Genomic DNA, 16,511 nt, shown 5'->3' on the forward strand with positions numbered 1-16,511 from the left:
GCTCCAAAATCAAGTAGGTGCTCCTTCTATTATGAAGCCTGTGGTTTGGTCAACGTGCACACTAGGGCCACATATAGGATATTTATGAAAACAAAAGAATTGGGGGAATCAATTTTTAGTCACATTTCTCTAGTAAAATCTACTGTGTTCCTTAGAAAAATGTATTAAAATTGAAAATCTGCAAAAAAAATGAAATTTTGAAATCTCACCTACACTTTGTTTTAATTCCTGTGAAACACCTAAAGGGTTAACAAACTTCCAAAATGCTGTTTTGAATACTGTGAGGGGTGCAGTTTTTGAAATGGCATCATTTATGGGGGTGTCTCACATACAAGTCCCTCAAAGTCACATCAGAACTGAACTGGTCCCTAAAAAAATCAGTGTTTGAAATTTTCTTGAAAATTTGAGAATTTGCTATTCATATTTGAAGCCTCCTAGTGTCCAAAAAAATGAAAAGGAGGTTGAAATAATGATTGCAACATAAAGTAGACATATGGTCTTTGTTAGTTATTAACTATTTTGAGTGGTATGTTTATTTGTCTCACAAGCAGAAAATGTGACATTTTGCAAATTGCAAAATTTTCCATTTTTTCACGACATTTTGGTATTTTTCACAAAAAACCACAGACTGTATTGACCCAAATTTACCACTAACTTGAAGGACAATGTGTCACGAGAAAACAATCTCAAAATCACTGGGATAAGTAAAAGCAAAAAAAAGTTATCCCCACTTAAGTGAAACATGTCAGATTTGAAAAAAATGGCTCTGTCAGGAACGCAAAAACTGGCTCTGTCAGGAAGGGGTTAAAGGACATGCAGGACAGACAATTGTCCTTCTTGGAACGGATACTTAATCGTGGGTATATTACCTCCTCATTATCCACAGTATCCGCCACATGCTTCACAGGCCCCAGCATACCCAGCACACCATGAGTATGCATATGGCCAATACATTAGAGGGCCACCTCCCTCCGCCCCTAGCACTTCCTGTGAGCAACAGTCACACCAAGAGCCTCTACCATATAGAGGTCCCAGTAGCCATGCCCCCAGCACAGCAACTAGCTACCACCCCACCACTGGTGCTAGCTACGCCACCAACACTTCCACTAGCTATGCCTCCAGCACTGCTACCAGTGCCCCACTAAACCCAGAGTATAGTGAGGCAAACACCACTAGCCGTGACAACACGTCTACTACACTGCCAAACCTAGACCTTGTTTTTTAACATGTTTACGTGCACTTTTTTCATTTTTATGTATGCCAAAGGCTCAGGTGTACGGCAAACATTTTACCTGAACATGTCTTTTCTTGTAAATAGGTTTTTTGGTAAGGAATATCGCAAGTGTCTTCACTGCAGAACATTGCATCCCTTGTGTGTGGGATTGTCTTATAGGTAAATTCAACTTTATCACAGGCATACGTGCAGACTATCTCTCTCTGCTGTAACATCCACATGCTTTTGAACTCTACTGGGTACATTTGCAAGCAAGTGTCTTCACTGCAGAACATTGCATCCCTTGTGTGTGGGATTGTCTTATGGGTAAATTCAACTTTATCACAGGCATACGTGCAGACTATCTCTCTCTGCTGTAACATCCACATGCTTTTGAACTCTACTGGGTACATTTGCAAGCAAGTGTCTTCACTGCAGAACATTGCATCCGTTGTGTGTGGGATTGTCTTATAGGTAAATTCAACTTTATCACAGGCATACGTGCAGACTATCTCTCTCTTCTGTAACATCCTCATGCTTTTGAACTCTACTGTGTACATTTACAAGCAAGTGTCTTCACTGCATAACATTGCATCCCTTGTGTGTGGGATTGTCTTATCGGTAAATTCAACTTTATCACAGGCATACGTGCAGACTATCTCTCTCTGCTGTAACATCCACATGCTTTTGAACTCTACTGGGTACATTTGCAAGCAAGTGTCTTCACTGCAGAACATTGCATCCCTTGTGTGTGGGATTGTCTTATAGGTAAATTCAACTTTATCACAGGCATACGTGCAGACTATCTCTCTCTGCTGTAACATCCACATGCTTTTGAACTCTACTGGGTACATTTGCAAGCAAGTGTCTTCACTGCAGAACATTGCATCCCTTGTGTGTGGGATTGTCTTATAGGTAAATTCAACTTTATCACACGCATACGTGCAGACTATCTCTCTCTGCTATAACATCCACATGCTTTTGAACTCTACTGGGTGCATTTGCAAGCAAGTGTCTTCACTGCAGAACATTGCATCCCTTGTGTGTGGGATTGTCTTATAGGTAAATTCAACTTTATCACAGGCATACGTGCAGACTATATCTCTCTGCTGTAACATCCACATGCTTTTGAACTCTACTGGGTACATTTGCAAGCAAGTGTCTTCACTGCAGAACATTGCATCCCTTGTGTGTGGGATTGTCTTATAGGTAAATTCAACTTTATCACAGGCATACGTGCAGACTATCTCTCTCTGCTGTAACATCCACATGCTTTTGAACTCTACTGGGTACATTTGCAAGCAAGTGTCTTCACTGCAGAACATTGCATCCGTTGTGTGTGGGATTGTCTTATAGGTAAATTCAACTTTAACACAGGCATACGTGCAGACTATCTCTCTCTTCTGTAACATCCACATGCTTTTGAACTCTACTGGGTACATTTACAAGCAAGTGTCTTCACTGCATAACATTGCATCCCTTGTGTGTGGGATTGTCTTATAGGTAAATTCAACTTTATCACAGGCATACGTGCAGACTATCTCTCTCTGCTGTAACATCCACATGCTTTTGAACTCTACTGGGTACATTTGCAAGCAAGTGTCTTCACTGCAGAACATTGCATCCCTTGTGTGTGGGATTGTCTTATAGGCAAATTCAACTTTATCACAGGCATACGTGCAGACTATCTCTCTCTGCTGTAACATCCACATGCTTTTGAACTCTACTGGGTACATTTGCAAGCAAGTGTCTTCACTGCAGAACATTGCATCCCTTGTGTGTGGGATTGTCTTATAGGTAAATTCAACTTTATCACAGGCATACGTGCAGACTATCTCTCTCTGCTGTAACATCCACATGCTTTTGAACTCTACTGGGTACATTTGCAAGCAAGTGTCTTCACTGCAGAACATTGCATCCCTTGTGTGTGGGATTGTCTTATAGGTAAATTCAACTTTATCACAGGCATACATGCAGACTATCTCTCTCTGCTGTAACATCCACATGCTTTTGAACTCTACTGATTACATTTGCAAGCAAGTGTCTTCACTGCATAACATTGCATCCCTTGTGTGTGGGATTGTCTTATAGGTAAATTCAACTTTATCAAAGGCATACGTCTATCTCTCTCTGCTGTAACATCCACATGCTTTTGAACTCTACTGGGTACATTTGCAAGCAAGTGTCTTCACTGCAGAACATTGCATCCCTTGTGTGTGGGATTGTCTTATAGGTAAATTCAACTTTATCACACGCATACGTGCAGACTATCTCTCTCTGCTGTAACATCCACATGCTTTTGAACTCTACTGGGTGCATTTGCAAGCAAGTGTCTTCACTGCAGAACATTGCATCCCTTGTGTGTGGGATTGTCTTATAGGTAAATTCAACTTTATCAAAGGCATACGTGCAGACTATCTCTCTCTGCTGTAACATCCACATGCTTTTGAACTCTACTGGGTACATTTGCAAGCAAGTGTCTTCACTGCAGAACATTGCATCCGTTGTGTGTGGGATTGTCTTATAGGTAAATTCAACTTTATCACAGGCATACGTGCAGACTATCTCTCTCTGCTGTAACAGCCACATGCTTTTGAACTCTACTGGGTACATTTGCAAGCAAGTGTCTTCACTGCAGAACATTGCATCCCTTGTGTGTGGGATTGTCTTATAGGTAAATTCAACTTTATCAAAGGCATACGTGCAGACTATCTCTCTCTGCTGTAACATCCACATGCTTTTGAACTCTACTGGGTACATTTGCAAGCAAGTGTCTTCACTGCAAAACATTGCATCCGTTGTGTGTGGGATTGTCTTATAGGTAAATTCAACTTTATCACAGGCATACGTGCAGACTATCTCTCTCTGCTGTAACATCTACATGCTTTTGAACTCTACTGGGTACATTTGCAAGCAAGTGTCTTCACTGCAGAACATTGCATCCCTTGTGTGTGGGATTGTCTTATAGGTAAATTCAACCAAATATCTGATCTGTGTAAATAACAACAGTACCTTGCCTGTGTGTAGTGAGGCATGTATTTTTTATTCTAAATGAGATATAGTATCCTGGAATGCCAGAACTGTTTTTGTAAGCCACTTTTATTGCTCTGTATAGCAGGGGGTGGGGACTGAGGGTGTAGATTCCAATTATTGGAAATTGGGAAGGAGGCATTGGGGGTTATTCTAGTCCATTCTTTCTGACAAAATCCTTCTTAGATGGACAAAACCATGTGCACTGCGGGTGGGGCAGATGTGACTTGTGCAGAGAGAATTAGATTTGGGTGGGGTTTTTCTTCAAAGTGAGATCTATATTGAAGTGTAAAATCATGCAGTCAGTATTTTCCCTGCACAGAAACAAAATAACTCACCCAAATCTAACTCTCTCTGCACATGTTACATCTGCCCCCCTGCAGTGCACATGGTTTTGTCCATCCAAGAAGGATTTTGTCAGAAAGAATTAACTAGAATAAACCCCATTGTTAGAGTATATTAGTTCTCATTGCATACGGCTGTGGCCCTGTATTGAAGTGGGCCATTTTAAAGTGGGAAAACGGAGTCATAACTACGAGCGTTATACCTGCATTACACCGAAGGAAAACTGAAGGCAAACTACTACAAATCAACAAAAGCACACATGGACTGCATTGATACCTCAAGAGTATGTAATTCATCTCCAATATGCTCTCTTTATTTCTGTGTTATGCAAACTCTTGTATGATTTGAAAAGTTCTGATTTAATGAATTGATTGTAATTGTTATTACTTGTTTGGGGACGTTGTTCAGTGAAGCATAGTTTAGTGTTGTATTCTGCCTGATGTCTACTCAAACACAGTGCAAATTATCTCCTTTGACCATTTGGGCGTTAGTGTTCAGGTGTAGCCTGACCTGAACAGACTCACTATATTCTTTTTTCTTTTTAATAAACTTTTTTATTGAGACATTCCGTACATAACACATGTAATATATTAGTTGTCACATTCTTAACAATCAAAATATAAGAATAAAGAAGTTCAATCAATAATGGCATTTGTTTGTGTACATTCATTTGGGTCTTGTTACAATCTTCGAGGCATCAAATAAAACATTGGTCGAGATTTATTGTCTTGACCGTTTTTCCTAAAATGCGATTTAAACTCAAATCGCCATATATCGACATTTTTTTAAATCGCATTTTTTTCCACAAATCGCTTATTGAATGGCTGGCGCAAAGCCGCCAGAAAAGTGCGATAGATGGCGATAGACGGCGATAAGGTGCAAATTGAGTCGATGTAATACGCTATAAAAGTGCGATTTCCGGGTTAGGTCATGTGCGTATTTGCGGCCAACCCGAATGCGATTTACACCAATACACCTGATCAGCCCATACAACATGCTAACCTATTGGCCCACCTTAGTCCCTTGCAATACGCATCACACCCCCTATATAAAAGGGCGCAGATGCCATTTTACCCTTTGAAAGGGAGTAAGGCATTTGAGATGGAGAGGAGGCTTGGTTAGGTGCAGAGGAGGCAGAGGGACAGCCAGCTTGGGCCCAAATACCCCAACCACTGGGAGAGGTAGGGTAGTGAGAGGCAGCACTGCCAGAGGCAGGACAGGGAGAGCCAGCATGCTCACCAGTAAGAGCTGCGCCAGGGAGAGGCCACATGGTGGAAGCTGAGCAGGTGGCTATGGAGGATGAGGAGGAAGCAGGCACAAGCCAGGTGTCCTCACAGGAGGAACAGAGTGCCAGGCACACAGAGGAGGAGCTGCAAGAGGGGGATTTCTCTGAGGTGGACTGGCCTGTGCAGGAGGCAGATGAAGCTGACTTGGAGGTGCTGGGGGAAGAACCAGGACAGGAGGAGGAGGAGGAAGAGGGTGAGGCTGAAAATGTGGAGGAGGATGATGCAGCTCGTACAGCTAGTGGGAGGAAAGTCAGGTTCTCTTATGAGGAGAATATGGCCCTGGTGCGTGCACTCTTGCCCCTGTATCAGTGGCGTAGCCACCGTGTGGCAGCCCCCGCGGCTGCTTGGAGGAGCGGTGTCTGTGGTGGGCGCCATCACCTGTTATCAGGGACAGTCAGGCAGACAGTGCGCAGAGTGCTCAGGGGTTCCCTGCTGAGATTGACAGCCGCCGGCGCCATACAGAAGGAGAGGACAGCTGAGCGATTGCTCAGCTGTCCAATCGTGTTTGACATAGCAGCCTGCGGCTCAGTGACTGGCTGAGCACGCAGGCTGCACGGAGAAGAAGGAGGCATAAGGCTGCCTGCTCTAGGAGAGAGGAAAATGCAGGCTCACTCCACTTGTGCACAACCCAGTACATAACAAAAGTAAGGCAGTAGTTTTACATATTATATATACAGTATGTAAAACTGCCATCCCACGTTTCCCCCGTTATGGTGACCGTTTTGCTGAGCAAGTTACTAACAGCAAGTACTGGGTTAACATTGTATACAGCATTATTTCAGCATGTAGACTTCACATTGATTGATGACTAACTTTGTTGTTGTCTTTAGCGCTCCTGCTTTATGCACAGGATTCTGTTTAGTACCGTGCAAGGGTCAAGTGTTTAAATTATTGCTTCAGCTCAGATGCGCTGACACTATACGGAGCTCTCCAGACATCCCGTTTAAACCTTGTATATTGTGCCTGTGTTATTAACCCCCTCCGTGTTTTTTACTTATTTGGTCTAATTTATTTACAGTTTTATTATGCTGCGCTATTCCATTGCGCTTTACAATCTCATTCATTTGCCTTGATGTCATTTATATATGTCATTTATATATTGTTTTGCTTATCACCATTATTGTACATCCTTGACCACTCCCCCTGGGCCAGCACTGAACGCCCCAGCACTGAACGCCCCAGCAATGAGAAGCGTCTGTAAGTGACATCATTTACCAGCGCCTGGGACGGCTGTGGTATGCGGCCTGGCACTCTCCCAGCTGCCACAGTATGCCCCGGTGCCTTCCGGAATCAATGGGTATTTGCGCAGTATAAACAAACAGCTGCACTCTGAGGTCTTGTCAAGAAATTCTGTATTTATGGCATTAACAAGTAATGCTGTGCTCCCGATGTTTCGGGGCTCGCATGTTCTTCACCTTCACCTTGAAAATGGGGCGTACGAGCCCCGAAACATTGGGAGCACAGCATTACTTGTTAATGCCATAATTACAGAATTTTTCTACAAGACCTCAGAGTGCCGCTGTGTGTTTATACTGCGCGGAGGTATATATATATATATGTATATAACGGTGTGTGGCATAATGTTTAAAGGACATTACGATGGGTGACATATTGTTAATGGCCATTGCAGTGTGTGGGATTTTTGTAAAGGTCATTAACCCTTGAAGGGAGGCCGCACATACTTTTTTGAAATGTGCGCATTCTTTATTTTTAAAATATCTATTGGTGCTTTTTTTACGTTTAAAACTGGGAGCCATCTTGTCTAGAAGCAGCCCTGTTTGTGTCACATAATGCAATTGGGGGGGGCGCGCAGGAAACTTTTGGCTTGGGGGAGCAAATTTTATAGTTACGCCACTGCCCTGTATGACCGCCTACTTGGTCCTCACCATCACCGCACAAGTGTGGCAAGGAAGAAGGGGATGTGGGACAGTATCACCTCCGTGGTAAATGCAGTTAGCACACACAAGAGGAGTGTGCGCAACGTCAAAAAGCGATACAATGACATCAAGCGCCTCCTCAAAGCCAAGCTTGCCCTGGAGAAGAAGGAGGCCTGTCGCACAGGAGGTGGCCCTAGGCAGGAGGTCCGCTTTAAGGCTTCTACGCCGAATCATCCCACCTGAGGTGCTTCCCGGCATCCACATTGCCGACACAGACAGGCCCCCCACTCCACCGCCAACTGGTAAGTGTCCACACATGTCAATGTAACATTTTGCTATGTCATGTGCGCATGCTATTATGGTGCTATGCTTTATGTGTCCAAAAGATTGCTGTGTGTGGAACTACATATCCCAGCAAAATCACATTTTGCTACCTTGCATTGCTAAATAATGGACTGTGCATTTTGCTGGGTTATGTAGTTCCACAGATCCAATTAATGTGTGCTGTCCTAATCACTGTAGGCCTGCAGTGTACTTGATTGTTAATCCATATCATTCCTCTGGGTAGTTGGAAAAGCACTTTACAGTCACTGTTACATGTGTAATCTGCTGGTCTTTCCTGTTATTTGCAAGTGGATTCAAAATCTCGTTCACAGTCATAATACTGAAATAGCCACTTCAGTTAAAAGTCTTCACATTCCTTATGGAATCATATCAGAGTTAAAAAGTTTGATTTAGGTAAAGTTTTTATCAGCATATTTGAAAAAGTGACAGTTAGGTGCAAATGATCATAATGGAAAATGTCTTCTTCTTTCAAACAGCTCCAGCTCTGGAGTCCCAGCCTGCTGTTGACCAACATCAGCCACATCCGATTGTTCACACTGTCCAGTCTGCAGGTGAGATATCATAGTGTTACACAAACACATTGCACATTTCACACATGGCTGACCCCACCACAGTAGCCTGTGCCAATGCATAATGCATGAGCAACACCTAACCATTCCAACTAAGGTAACATGACCCGCCATACACCAATCTGCATAGCATACTTACCACTCTTTTCTCATGTGTAGGTCCTTCACAACCGATGCCTGAACCTACGGATCCCATGCAAAATATGGACGACATGAGTGAAATCACCCTGGAGACGGTGCCATTGTTGGAACCTGCACAAAACCAAGCACACCCAGTCAATGAGGCCCCCTATACGCAGTCACATAGGCAGCAGCCCCCAATCATTGCAGCCACCAACACCCCCACTAGTGCGGAGGAGTTGGCGCAATCCATCCATCTTTTTAAGGGCAAACAACTAGCTTTTATGGAGGTGCAGACCACCCAACTAGAAACCGTAAAGGGGTATGTGCGTAACATAGCTCTGCAAATGAGACAAATTTCTCAAAGTGTGCGGGCTAATGTAGGGACACATTAGACACACGCTTAGCAGAAATTGGCCAAGCCATTCAGGGTCAAACTACTAATTTTAGAGCACTAAATGCCAATATGGTTGAACAGACCCAAGCTATTAATGGCCAAACAACTGCGTTGATGTCCCTACAAACGCAAATCAGCCTCAGTGCAACTACTTTGTTAGGTCAGCACCAAACCACATCTACCCAAAGCAGTAGTGTGTCCTCCACACCCATGAGTGGGTCCCCCACTACTCCCCCACGGCGTTGTGTCCGTACTAGGGGTGGTGGTGCCACTAGTGGTAAGGGTGCTAATACCCGGGCTGTATTTAAACATGAACATTTAAACATGCATTTACATGTGTATCATGTTCTTTCTTTTTTTCCTTCACTCATGCAGTGATTGTTCCTGCAAATTTTTGATATGCTATGGCCTAGTGTATGGCTAAATTTTTCTGCAAGTAAAAATTATTTGCATCCAGCCAACTTGTTGACATTCTTTACAAATGATTACCCACACTGTTCTATTATGTATTGTCAACTAGTCACCTTTTAGCAGACACGGGACTTTGGGTTGTGTGTGCTTATTTGGGTACTTGTTTCCTAGCACGGCCACCACAATTTCTATCGTGGTGGTCGTGTCTGAAAAAATCGTGTCGGTCGCGTCGGGTGCATACCAAAACGCACACGACGCGACCGACGCGATGTACCCGATTTTTCCAAAGGCTTCAATGTTAAAATAATGTAACATTGAAGCCTATGGAGAAATCGGGTACATCGTGTCCATAGGCTTTAATGTTAAATTATTTTAACATTGAAGCCTATGGAGAAATCGGGTCCATCGGGTCCATCGTGTCCATAGGCTTCAATGTTACATTTTTTTAACATTGAAACTGAGTCCATTTAACATAGTAAAAAAGGGTAAAAGGGCCAATATGGGCCATTTCTCATTGGGTATGGCCCCGTCATGTGTGTAAAAAATAATGGCCCTCCATTGTGGCCGCTACCCTCACGATTGACGCGAACCCGAAGCGTGGCGAGCGCAGCGAGCCCACGAGGGGCGGCGGTGCGCGTCCTCCAACCTTTTCATTCCCCTACTATCCACGTCGGCGTGGAGTTGAGAATAGATTAGTTTGGCGAGCGCAGCGAGCCACCGAGCCTGAAGCGTGGCAAGCAACGCGAGCCCCCGAGGGGACCCTGATACCTGTGAAGCCCGCGAGGGGACGCAGGGATCTGTGAAGGTATCAGCATCCCCTCGCGGGGCTCGCTGCGCTCGCCACGCTTCGGGCTCGGTGGCTCGCTGCGCTCGCCACACTAATCTATTCTCAACTCCACACCGACGTGGATAGTAGGGGAATGAAAAGGTCGGAGGACGCGCACCGCCGCCCCTCGCGGGCTCGCTGCGCTCGCCACGCTTCGGGTTCGCGTTAATCGTGGGGGTGGCGGCCACAATGGGGGGCCATTATTTTTTACACACATGACGGGGCCATAGCCAATGAGAAATGGCCCTTATTTGGCCTTTTCCCATTTTTTACTATGTTAAATGGACTCAGTTTCAATGTTAAAATAATTTGACATTGAAGCCTATGCAGTGGCGTAACTATGGAGGGTGCAGGGGGTGCAGCTGCTATGGGGCCCGGCCACTTGGGGGGCCCCAAAGCCCAGTCCCCACTGCACCACACTTCCATAGTTGCGCCAGTAGTGATAGGGGATAATAAGAGGGAGGGGGTATTGCCGGGACCCTGAACAGGCTGCACTCACTTTGCCTGTGCTCACTGCTCAGCCGGACCCTAGTGGAGACAGGACAGGTGACAGCAGACAGGAGACACTCGTGAGATGATGGTGACATCATCATCTCACGACAGCAGGAACCTATGCAGCGGCGGCCGCGCTGCGCGGGAGCAGAAGCAGAGAGATTCCTGCTTCAAGTGCCCGCTCTCAGCACCCACTCCCCGCGCACCTCTCCCCAGCTTAGCCACTCCTGTGAACCAGCGGAGGTCCCCCTGACTGCTGCTCAGGGGAAAGTGCATGCACCCCCGGCAGTGACCTGCACTGCAAGGAGGTAGGACCTGCTGACGCCAGTCCCGGCCACAGAACACCAGGTAAAACAGTGAGTAAATTAAAAAAAAAAATGTTACTCTGTTCCATCCAGCGTGTCACCTCTGTTCCCACCATCTTGTCCCTGCTCTCTCTGTAGTTACTCCTGCCCTCCATCCTGACCCCACGGAGCTGTCATGTCCCCTCTGTCCTGTTCTTGCTGACATGCCCCTGTCCCATCTCCTCTCTCCTGTTCTTATCCTTTCTGTCCCTGTCCTGTCCCCTCTGTCCTGGTGCTGTCACTCATTTCTCCTGTCCTCAGCCTCTCTGTCCTTGTCCTGTCACCACTGTACTGTCTTCCCTGTCACCTCTGTAGTGTTCCTGCCCCCTTGATCCTTTATCTTCTCCTTCTGTCCTGGTCTTGACACCTCTGTTGTAGCCTTGTTACGTATTCCAGGATACATACAATAACCCAGTGATGGTTGGTATCCCAATGTGGAGAATCCTGACAGGGCTTACCCCCTTACCCTAAATCCCTTCCCCTGCACCCTGACCATATTCCTCCCTAATAGTTCCTTAACCTAACCCCATCACCCCCTAGCCTAACACAAACCCCACCTTCCCACAGCCTAACACTAACTCCCCCCTCCGTAGCCTAACCCTGTCCTGCCTTGTCTTTTGTCCTGTCCCCAATGTCATGGCCCTGCCACCCCTGTTCAGTATATCCTGGTCCAGTCATATCTGTCCTTACCTTCTCCCTGTCAGCTCTATCCTGACCCTGTCACATCTGTCCTGACTGTTTCACTTCTTTCCTGCTGTCCCCTCTCTCCTGTTCCCAGTCGTTTCCCTGTCCTGTCACCCATCTCTCTTGCCTTCCTGTTCTGTTGTGTCCCTGTCACCTCTGTCTGTTTTTGTCACCTCTGTGTTGGTCCAGTTACATTTTATTCCTACGAGTCCCAATGTGTGTGTATTATTTTTCACCGCTGAGTGCCAATGAGGAGGGGGGCCCCATTCAAGATTTTGCTATGGGGCCCACTAAGTTCTAGTTACGCCTCTGAGCCTATGGACAAATCGGGTCCATCGCATTGGCTTCAATGTTAAATATTTTAACATTGAAGCCTATGGGGAAATCGTGGGCATTGCGTCGCATCGTGTGCCTTAAAGTTAAGGCACACGACAAATCGGGTCCATCGCATAGGCTTCAATGTTAAATATTTTAACATTGAAGCCTATGGGGAAATCGTGGGCATCGCGTCGCATCGTGTGCCTTAAAGTTAAGGCACACGATGCCCGCGATTGTGGCCGTGATAAGAAACAAGTACCCTTATTTGTCATGGAATTTTAAGGGAATAGTCACATTTCAAGGGGATAAGCATTGGGAATTGCATACTGTATGTAGGCGCCACTTGTTTTGCAACATTTCAACCACCTCTGATCAATGATCCATGTCACCTCCATCCATTAAGCCTATGTTAATTTCTATTTGCCACCATTTGTACACACAGAAAACTACAGTACTTACTTGACATTGTTATAGGTGTTATCATGTTGCCAGGCATAAAGTATGCTGTGGTGGGGTAGCTTGCAGGTGTTGCCGATTATTGTTGGTCTGCTTCTGGGCAATTAACATGGACAGGGAAAAATGTAATGTTACCAATGTATGTGTGTTGCAGGTTCCCCATTACTATTCATTGTACACACACAAATTACCTGTGAAATGCTGCAGGATCATCCGTGTACGAACCACATCCCCCCTCCGTGTACTTCGCACTACAACATCAGTAGTTTGAGCTTCCTGCACGACTGCTGCAGGGGCCACATCTACATAATTTGGTTGACCCAAAGCTATGTTATGCAGCATGCAGCAAGCATGGACAACCAAAACCACTTTGGCAGGGTGGTATAGCAGTGTACCTGCTGACCTGTCCAAACACCGAAATCGGCTTTTCAGCACCCCAAAGGTGCGTTCCACTACATTGCGGGTAGCAATATGTGCAGCATTGTAGCGGTGCTGTGCAGGGCTTTGTGGGTTCCGCAGAGGTGTCATGAGCCACGAATGACACCCATATCCTGAGTCACCTAACATGTAAAGGGATTTGTGTGGTCACATATCATGTGGGTAATTGGTACATAATAGTAGCAGCCTATACTATATTGTTTGGGCTGGTCTAATGAATTACAACAGAAATGACTCCTGATTAGAAGGTTACACATATGGATGTTAAAGGTAAAGACATAGGTAAGCAAACAGCATGTAAACAGTGGTAAGTGACTTACCAAGTAGCCAGCCCTCTGGCATGGTGTTGTTGTGGAAACGGTCCCAGAGAGCTGAGTGCCGCAGGATATAGGCATCATGGCAGTTCCCGGGGTAGACTGCAACCACACTGAGAATTCTGAGGTTGGCATCGCAGACCACCTGCACATTGAGGGAATGTCTGCCCCTGCGATTAACATAGACATGCTCCCTCACGTGCGGGGCCCGAATCCCAATGTGGGTGCAGTCTATGGCTCCCAGCACATTTGGAAATGCTGAGAGCCGATAGAATGCCACCTTCAGGTCCTGCCACTCGGACTCACAACGTGGGAATGTGATATATGTGCGCCACAGCTTCTTTAATGCATTTAACACTTGAGAAAAATGTTTAGAGAAAGTGGCTTGTGACACCCCCAAGGCCCATGAGCTCACAGACTGAGTGGAGCCTGTGACAAACAAGTGGAGGGCGCACATTAATTTCTGCATCCCAGACACTGCATAGTTGGCCCTCCACAAGGGTCCAAATCATCTCTCACCTGCTCATATAAGTTCAACAGGTTCTGTCGGTTCAACCTAAACATGTCCACCACCTGTTGATCAGAGAGGGAGTCCAGGTACACCCTAGCACGGTACCGATGCAAAGCACGGAGTGGTCGGGGTACCTGGATCTGGTGGGCAGCAGCATCCCTCCTGCGTAGCTCCTCCAAACGCCCCAGCTCACACACTAGCACCTCCAGTCCACTCTGCAAAATGTCCATCTCAAACAGCCTCACAGGTGTCCATAATCATGTGGGAGTATATGTAGGGGAGTTAGTAAGTGGTATGTGGGTCACCTGTAAGATATTTAACCGTTTCTACGCTCAAACGCTGGCGATTTTTGGCAATTAGCCACCCTGTACTTGGTCTATTTTTTGGGGGGGCAAAAATCGCATTTTGCTGCCGATTTCCAAATGCGGCAGACATTAAATTAGCGATTTGTATCTTTTTCAATGGGAAAACATCTGGATGCGATGTTGTAAATCGCCACTTCAGAAAGTGCGAATTAGCGGCAAAAAGTGCGATTTATGCCGCAAATCGCCACCCATTAAGTAGTCGATTTGGGGGGGAAAAAAAACGGCCGTTTTTGCGATAAAAATCACCAAAAACCCAACATCGATCTCTAATAAATGTCACCCATTGTTTCACATTGCAAGTAATCATTGAATAAGGACTGGTGGGGCCTGTGCAGCCATTTGGCTGAGGTACCACGTTGTAGAGTGCAGGCTATTATGTAACATTTTCCTGGTGTTCAGTGGGAGAGTTGTTATATAAGAGTCCCACAACATGAAGAATTTGCCCACTTTTGTATCTCTGTCTACCATAGCCTCCACCCAATCCATCCTGAACAGGAAATGTAGCTTAGACCGAAATAGGGGAAATTGTGGAGGTGTGGGGTCAATCCATCCCTGGAGAATAGTCTTCCTACCCGCTGCACTCAAAGCCAACAGCAGTTTTTTGCTTTTTTTTGTCATACGGGTGTTTGGGTCGAATATACCCAGTATCGCCCATTCTGGAGTAAAGGGGACATATGTAATGATATTTGCTTCAGCGTATCGTTTTATTAGCAGCCAAAAGTAACGAATGATGGGGCATGCCCACAGACAATGGTATGTATCCGCGTTGTCAGAGCGGCATTTTGGACATGTATGGGTGTCTGATGTTCCCATGTGGAAGCGTCTTACAGGGGATAGGTAAGAGTTCTGATAAATGTTTATGAATAGCTCAATGTACATGTTGGCTTTGAGGGTTTGTCGGGAATATAGAAGGCCCTTCTGCAATTGTGGAATTGAGAGTGTAGGGAAGTGGTCAAGCCATGTGGCCATGCCACCCTTGATCTTGGTGTAGTCCAAGATCTGTCTCAGAAAGGTATAGTGGATAGAAATAGCTTTTGAGGTTGGAACCTGATAAGTAAACATGGTGTCCAGGGTGTTATTCCAGTCCTTATCAGAGAAATGACCTATCACATGCTTCACATAGAAATTGGTTTGCATAAAGGCTAAGGGGTATGGGCTAACCATGGGATATTTAGCTGTCAGTTCTGAGAAACGTAGAACTCGTCTTTCCTCCTTTACTACCAGGGAGTCAACCGATTTTATCCCCATTGTTGCCCATGCGGTGTAGGGATGAGCAGCCATGCCGTCCAGAAATGCTGGGTTCCTGAGCAGGGGCAGGAATAGGGAGTAGTGTTGATTTAGGCCTGTTTTGTGTCTTAATATGTGCCAGATTTTTTTAGTTGACCACAGCAGAGGGTTGGTTTTAATTTGGTCAGTCAGTTCTTGGTCATGTTGGTGTAGGAAACCCACAAGACCCGTATCACTCAAGAAGCCCTGTTCCAGGGGGGTGTTAGTATACACAGAACTAGAGTGTAGCCAGTCCCGCAAGTGCCGAAATAAAGCTGCGTGATTGTAGGTAACTATGGGCCTTATTTTGGTTCATTCTTTCTGACAAAATCCTTATTAGATGGGCAAAACCATGTGCACTGCAGGTGGGGCAGGTGTTACTTGTGCAGAGAGAATTAGATTTGGGTGGGGTTTTACTTCAAAGTGAGATCTATATTGCAGTGTAAAAATAAAGCAGTCAGTATTTTCCCTGCACAGAAACAAAATTACTCACCCAAATCTAATTCTCTCTGCACATGTTACATCTGCCCCCCCTGCAGTGCACATGGTTTTGTCCATCTAAGAAGGATTTTGTCAGAAAGAATGAACCAAAATAAGGCCCTATGTCTGGAACGTTAACACCTCCATTAAATACAGGTTGTGTGAGTTTTTTCATCGCGATGCGTGGACGACCTCCTGCCCATATAAATTTGCGGGCAATGCAGGTGATCTGTTGTGCATCTTTTTGAGTTAGTAGGACTGGAAGCATTTGTAATGGGTAGAGCAGTTTCGGGACCGCTGCCATCTTTAGCAAGTTAGCACATCCCAGGTAGGATAAAGGGAGACGTTCCCATTTGGCTACTTTGTTAGATAGGGTGGTGATGGCTTTGGTTATGTTTAGGCTGTATAAGGTGTTTGGGTTTCG

The 16,511-nt window shown here is 45.5% G+C and overlaps 1 long non-coding RNA gene across 1 annotated transcript; it reads right to left on the reverse strand.

Moving 5' to 3' along the window:
* Positions 1 to 8,008: 8,008 nt before the first annotated feature.
* On the reverse strand, positions 8,009 to 13,888 carry LOC146027233 (uncharacterized). The gene is made up of 3 exons (XR_014454720.1): positions 12,717 to 13,888; positions 8,805 to 8,917; positions 8,009 to 8,641 (listed from the first exon to the last, which is right to left on the reverse strand). It is a non-coding gene; the product is annotated as an uncharacterized LOC146027233 (long non-coding RNA).
* Positions 13,889 to 16,511: the final 2,623 nt, after the last annotated feature.

This window comes from Crinia signifera, chromosome 1 (assembly GCF_055691185.1).
Source record: "Crinia signifera chromosome 1, ASM5569118v1, whole genome shotgun sequence".
Taxonomy (NCBI): domain Eukaryota; kingdom Metazoa; phylum Chordata; class Amphibia; order Anura; family Myobatrachidae; genus Crinia; species Crinia signifera.